Source organism: Chlamydotis macqueenii, chromosome 18 (assembly GCF_036417535.1).
Source record: "Chlamydotis macqueenii isolate bChlMac1 chromosome 18, bChlMac1.mat, whole genome shotgun sequence".
In the NCBI taxonomy this organism is placed as follows: domain Eukaryota; kingdom Metazoa; phylum Chordata; class Aves; order Otidiformes; family Otididae; genus Chlamydotis; species Chlamydotis macqueenii.
In genome coordinates this window covers 3,259,971-3,267,224 of record NC_141573.1, presented here as the reverse complement: position 1 = coordinate 3,267,224, position 7,254 = coordinate 3,259,971, and positions in this window count along the sequence as shown.

Sequence of the window (7,254 nt, the reverse complement as noted above, 5' to 3'; positions counted from 1 at the left end):
GCCACGACGGCCAGGCAAAGCTCTCCCCAGTACCAGCCAGGTATTTGCTTGAGAGCGGGATGGCCCCGTGGTAACGAACATGTTTCTGGATGTTGCTGCCCCTCTAGAGAGCAAGGGCTGGCGGCTGGCTGCATGTCATGCTCCAAAAGCACAATGAATTTTTTTTCTGGTTCCAGTTCTAGAGAATTATGTCAAGAGTTGTGTAAGTGCTCCTGGAGCGGAGGGTCAGGTCCCAAATCCTGACGTCCATGTGGTTGCTGCTTCAATCAAAGGTCTACATGAGCGGCAACCTTCAGGGCTTCCCCTTTGGTTCAAAGCAAGGAGGTAGATCTCCATACTCAGCCTGTCTCCATCAACCTGCCCATGGTGGCTTTTGTGAAGAACAAATCCAACCAAAGGCATTTGTTGTCTTTTGAGGGACTGTGCTTATTTCCCCTGTGTGATGGGGGGAAAAAAAAAGAAAGAAAAAAAGGAGAAAAGAAAAAAATATTTCTTTTGTGGCCTCAGTACTGGCCCAGCTCTGAGAAGCAGGGTGGAGACATCGCCCAGCTCCTGACAGCACCACGAGGGCTGGAGCCTCACACCCTTCACTGTCCCCCCGATACAGAGAATTGAATCGACAGGCAGAAACAAACCAAAACAGGTATAATTTTAGGGTACTCAGCTTTGACAGCACACCTAAAAATAACTGTGGATAAAGGGATTGGGATTTTTTTTTTTTTTTTCCCCCTGGGAGTGAAGAGTTTTGTTTGACTTTGTGATCTAAAAGTTTTCCACTAGTTAGGAAAGACTGACTCGTAACTGTTGTCTCTCCTCCTGCTTTTTCCATTATCGTTGTCCTTCAAGGGCTGTGTGGATCAGCATCCTGGGGGTCCTGGTGTGTGGGGGGATGCCCAGTAGCAGGCAGGGGCCGAAACGCGCCGTGCCAGGCGAGCAAGCACCCTGCTGCATAGGAAGGGTTAAATTTCATGCCGCAGCTGCAAAGCCCAATTTCTTTATTTCCTGTTAATGACATTATTGCCTACATAAAACCATTGAAACATGTTTCTTTCATTTGTTTAATTTCAAATTCTGAGCACACAAGCTGGAAACTATGTTTAATAGTTAAACTCAAAACATTTGGATTTCCTTTCCTCGCTGAGATTTGCAGCGAGTACACTTCATACTTAGTTGGGTTTTTAAGCAACCATTTTTACACAGCTATAGAAGCCAGCCAGAAAACAAAAAGGATTATATTGCAGAATCAAATCACTTCAGTTCAGGCTAGTAACACATCATATATTTCACTTCCTCCGCGGTCGTGCCAAGATACCCTCAGACCCGACTCGTTACCAAGCTGGCCGTGTTCTCTTCCCAGAGCGTCCAGCCTTTGCAGAACGAGAGCCAGCACGCCCCGCTTGCGCTGTGCACGCAGGAGCAGGACTTCCCTGAGCATGCATGGAAAAAATGTTCCTGTTTCCATGAAAAAATAGGATGGAATCTACTTCAGGGCTTGCTAGGACTGATGCTCCCATCACCTCCCCGCGTTTCTCCTCATCCTCCTGCTGAACCTCGCGTGCCAGGTTCCTGCTGCCAAGCGTTCTTGGGGCGGGGGCGAAGTGGGAGCACAGAGCAGGCAGGATGAGCGCACGTGTAGGTGGATCGGACCCATCTCAAATTCGAAGGGATGTCCTTGGATGAAGATCCAAGCTGCCAGAGAGACGTCATTTGCTGACGCTTTTAGCAAACGGCCACCAACTCTGCAAGTCGCTTCATAAGCACCTGTGGGATCGGCGTACGGAGAACCCCAATGAAAACTGGGCTTTAAGCCACTTCAGATTCAGATTCGCCTTGGCGCGTGTTTACTATAAATGAAGCAAACCCAGAATCAGCATTGTGTCTAGCAGAAGCAGCGAGCAGAGATGGAGCAAGGAGGGAGGTGGCCCTGAACTGGACTCTCTAAGGAGCTCCCACCTGCTCCTGTCAAGAGGACCACACTCAGTGCCTCTGCCGTGGCATCATGTTCCCAGCAGGGCTCAATTTTCCACCAAAAATCCATATTTGACTAAAAAATTTCAGGAGGACTTAGATGTTACCTTCAAGGGTGAAATTTTTTCAATTCAGCTACTTAAACAAGAAGCTAGCAGAGAAAGCAGTGCCTCGTTTGTGCGTGGTGAGGAAGGCGATGTGGAAAAAATAAGTCGTGGGAAGTTGGGCGCAAATATCCTCGTTCGCCGGTTTTGCCCCCGCCTTCTTTTCAATCACTGCTCTGCGCAGGTGAAGGAAGCCGTTCAGAAATGTTAATAGATAGCAAAGTGCTTATGTGCGTTTTATCGGCTCTCACGGAACGGTTAATGCTGATACGGGGCCCCTTTTAAGTCTGAGAAATCTGGCCAAGCGTGTGCAGATAGCAGGGAGCGCGCCGAACAAAACATCAAGGCACAAAGTCTGTAGGGGGGAATGGAAATGTTAAAGGGATTATAAGGAACGAAAATGTATCGGACTTATCTGGCAATACTCGGTAACAAAAGTATGTCGGTTTATGAAATGAACTTCAAATCCCATAAAACTAATTGTGTGTTTTCTGGGCTTGTTTTTGAGTGTCTCTGGCAAAGGTTGTTTTTTTTTTCCCCACTGCAAAAGCGTGTCTGCACCTGGGTAATGCTCTGTGCTTGCAGTATGGAGAGATTATACAGCCAATTGGTTTTATACCTCTTCAACTAACGATGTTAAACTAGTTTATTAAAAAAAAAAAAAAAGGAAGAATAACTTCAAAGGTTCACATGTGGGCTGCAAACCTCTCATGTCTTCTGTATACAGGGCCTTCCTCTTATTTTGATCAAGACTGTTCCCAGCACTTCTGCTGAAATACTCGCAAGCCTTTGATCTTGTTATCAACATGACCACCGGCGAGAGCACCGCCGCTTGCTGAGCATGCGACAGAGCGGGTGACGTCAGCCGCCGTCGCTGACTAACACCGGTTTTGGGTTTAGATCGTACTGTCGCGTGGGTCCTCCTTGGGCTGCGCTTATCACGGAGGAGTCTTCCTCCTGGGGAAATTATTTCTCTCCCCAGACCTCAGCCCACCGTGGTGATGCGCTTTGCCAAGGTGGGAAGAGTCAATAGCGCTGCCCGCCCTCCTCTTCCTCAGCCAGTTGTGCCCACGGAGAGCAGGGAAGGGAGAGGTTGGAGGGGTCTTGGGGGGGATTTGGCCCCAGTTGGGGACCGGTAAGAGGTGCGCATGGAGAGGAGGGAGCTCAGCATGCTCGTTTCATCTTTCCTCCGTATTTTCCGTCAACGTCTTTGTGATCTTACCATGGTTTTAGCAGAGGAAGGACTTTTGAGTTGCGTTAGTAAAACTGCTTTGGTGTTGTCTGTAAGGACGGCGCTTCCCTGGCCCTTAGTGTCCCCCGTGCAGTGACGGACACTGACTTTGACTTCGGGTATAGGACTTGCAGTGCATGAAAAGCGTAAGGTGAAATTTAGGTGTTACTATTATCATTATTTACGGAGGCTGTTAGATTTGATTGTGCTCCTCGTACCGCTGTCTTCTCCACAAAGCCACGTACGAGGAGGGACAGAACAGCCCCGGCGTAGTCCCCCGAGCCGTAACATTCCTGGCGTTTGACCTAGATTTCTGCAGGAAGAGAACAACCCAGAGACACCTCTTTTGGAGCGAGACACCAGCCAAATCCCTGCCTTGTGGGCAGAGGAGGCACTGATGGAGCCAGGTTATTTGGGTGTAGTTAGGACAAAACGGGATGTTGTGTTATGAGCCCAGTCAGTGTGGATGGGCACCTCTGTCAGTGCCGCGCCGAGAGCGATGCTTTTAGATCGGCACTCAAGTCCTCAACAGTTCCCGCTGCTTTTTTCTTTCCTACTTTTTTTTTAATACCTGTTCTAAAGAAGCTCTCCCCTCCAAAAAAAAAAAAAAAAAAACAAACTTCATTTCTCTTTATTATGTAGCTTCACTGTGAACTGACTCTTTTCATCTAAAATTATTCCTTTTTGGTGCCACAATCTGACTTCAAGGTTCTTGGCGCTGCCTGCGCAGCGGTACAGCAAGGAGGGGATGGGACGCGCCGGCCTTTGCAGCCGCACCAGGCGGGCGCCGGCACGGCTGGGCCACGCTCCTTTCCACCGCTCCTCGCAGTCATTTTCTCGCACAGTTACCCAATTTTTATCTAAAATGCAGAAGAGCTAACAAATAAAATATAAATAGTTAATTTTCCTTCTGTTCAGCCTGGGAATTCAGATTCAAGTTTCGACTGGAAAATCAGAAGGAAATTCAAAGAATCTCTGCTTTCTTGATGACTGCAGCTGCTACCTGAACAGAGAGATTCCCTGTAGATCTACGAACAAGGACTTCCAGAAACTGATAAAGATGAAGAAAACTCTGGAAGACCTTCTTGTACCTGCCACCGCCTGCCTAGTTCATCGGATTCCTTTCAAATCTCAGGCACTACGTGACTCTTCCCCGTTGGCGGGAGGAGAAAATAGACTCCCTGACTGGACGCGCAGAAAATGAGCGGGGCCACCGCAGCTTTGAGGAGGACAAACTGCTCCGCGGGCACTTCCAGACAAAGCTGGTTCCCCAGGGGCTTGCCCTCCTCTAATTTTGTTCCCAGAGCATCCCTTTTTTTGGGGGGACTGCCACGAAGAGGATGGTGGGCTGCTCGTACGCGATCCCCAGTCATGCAGTAAATGAAGTAAACGGCTTGGGGCACTGCCAGGGCATCGGTGTGGGGCGGTTATTACTGCACCATGGGACCTGGAGAAAAATAGTTGGTTAAATGGCATTTTAATGAAATATACTGAATGATACTTAATGAGGTTTTCTTCCAAAGTGGAAAAGTCCAAGGTTTTCAGCCTCCATTATAACGGCATCATTTTCTGTGCTACAGCAGTGGATGGGACTCGGCTTTTTACTCCAACACGGTGTCAAAGCAAGTTCAAGGTGTGGGCAGCAGGTGATCAACCAGCTTCGGGTGGTTGGAGGTCCTGGGCTGGAGGTGCTCTCGCTGTCACCATTGCAAGGGACCCAGGGGACCCAGGCTGTTCATTTTCCCAGGAAAGGAGCGTTTTGTATGGCTCTGGCACAGTGGCATGCTGACACTTGGCATCAGCAGCAACAAAAATATTAGTAATTCTAATAATTTGTGACTGCTTGTTGTGCCTAGAAATGGCTTTTACTGCTCAGCTCGTGGGTTTGGCAGAAAGTTTGCTTTCCATCCCCAGTGGTAGCCATTCCCAGGCCTGAAAAATGTGTAACTGGGCAGCAAGAACGAATTCACCCATGTGTTATTTCATATTATTAGCCCAGGTTGTCCGGTTCGGGCACCCAGTACCGTGCACGGTTAGCTCCCCGCTGCCGTGCCTGCCCCTCGGATGGAGTCAGCCATCCCACAGCTGATAAAATGGCGGCTTCAAAGGAGGCAGGGCCACCGCGACGCATGGCCTCGTCGGGGTTTTGGTTATCATCTTGGTGGAGCCGGTGGTTTGAGCAGGGCCTAGAGGAGAGGAAGGAACGGGGTTCTTCAGCGTGAGGCGAAGCCACGCACTGTGTTTGGCCATGTTGGAAACCGGTTGCTTTTCCAACGGTGCATACAAAGGCGGCTTGGGCGGGAAGGGAGAAGCACAGCTTTATGGCCACAACTCTGGTTCCTCTCCTCCCATTTAGGACCGGGTTAATCCCCTGGGACCAGAGGCAGGGTGCCCTGGGCTCCCCCACGCGTCGTGTTTCCCGCGGGGTTTTGCCGGGGGTCCATCCCGTTGGCGGGGCAGAAGGGAGCTGGGCGGGGCGGGCGGGGATGAGCCTCGCTGGTGGGAGCAGGGGCCATTTCTGGGGACCGCGGGCGTTTTTGCTGGCTGCGACGGGTAGTCCGTCCAGAGGTGGGCTGGGGGGCCGGGACAGTGCGTGTGCCCCCGCCGGGAGAAGGCCTGGTCTGACGACGGGCTGTGCTTTGCTGTAATGTTTCCCAGGAGATGCCATAAACGATGTTCAGGCACACCAAAAATGAAAGGTGCCTCTTTTTTTTTTTTGGCCAGCAGCATGGCCTGGGCCCAGCTGCCATCACTTTCGTGTCCCCTGCATGCAGCCGACTCTGCAGTCGAGGGGAAGCGGGCTCATTTTCCAAAGCTTTTTCCTAGGATAAAGCGGGATTGTGGGGTGCTGAGCCTGGGTGCAGGCAGACGTGGGTGTACCAGTGATGGTGGGGCAGAGGGCAGAGCTCAGCCCCAGCTCCACGGCCAGGGCCAAGGTGGGCTCAGAGTGGGGCTCGGAGGAGGGCAGGAGGCGCCTTGGATCTGGACGACAGGTTTGGGGGCCAACCCCTAATTAAAACCTTTTGTGTAAAGTTAAAAAAAACTCCATTCCGTGTCTGTTTAATATTTAACAGATGGGGGGGGGGGGGGAATGTGAACACAACTGCAGCCGGAGTTTTGCTGGTGTGCCAGTTATATTGCAATCAGATATTGTTTAATTAGTATGCAAAGCGAAAACACGCCTTTGGATTATTTATTTTAAAAAAATATAGGGACCCGCCCCATTTTTTCCCTGGGATGAAAACTTTTTCGCGAAGTTTTTCTGCCTGGGTGTAACCTCCCGCCCTGCAGTACTCCGGCTGGCCGGGGGAAGAGGCAGCGAGGCACCGCCGCGGCCCGCGGAAGGGTGCGCGGAGCGGCGCGGAAAGAGGCGCCTGCGCCTTTAAGGCGGTGGCGGCGCGGGGGGGCGGTGGAGCGGCGGCTGCCGATCGCTTCCCTTTGATAAGGTCCTGGCAACTCCGTAGCCGCTCCGGGATGCCGAGAGGGGGCAAAAAATAAAATCAATCCTAAAAAAAAAAAAAATTTTATTTTACTCGGGAATGGTGACACACCCCCCCTGTCCCCCCCTCCCCGGGCAGAAGCTTCCCCCCTCGCACCCCTCGCACTGGGGATGCCCGGGGGCGGGAACACCGGGCGGGGCAGGGAGTGCTCCCCCGCTGCTTCTTTTTTTTTTTTTTTAATTTTTTGAAAATATTTTGGGGCCTGTTTTTTCCTTCTTTTTTTTTTTTTTTTTCTTTTTTTTTTTAAATGTGCGAGCGCGGCGGGAGGCGCGGAACCGCGCTACCGCCCTTGCAGGACCGCTCCGCCGGCCTCCGCTTTGATGCGCGCAGCGCTGGCGGGGAGAGCCCGGGGGGGGGGGGGCGGGGAGGGGCGGGGGGAGGGAGGAGGCGGGGGAGGGGCCAGCGCTTTTGTATTTAAAATAAATAAAATAAATAACCAGGGGAGGGAGAG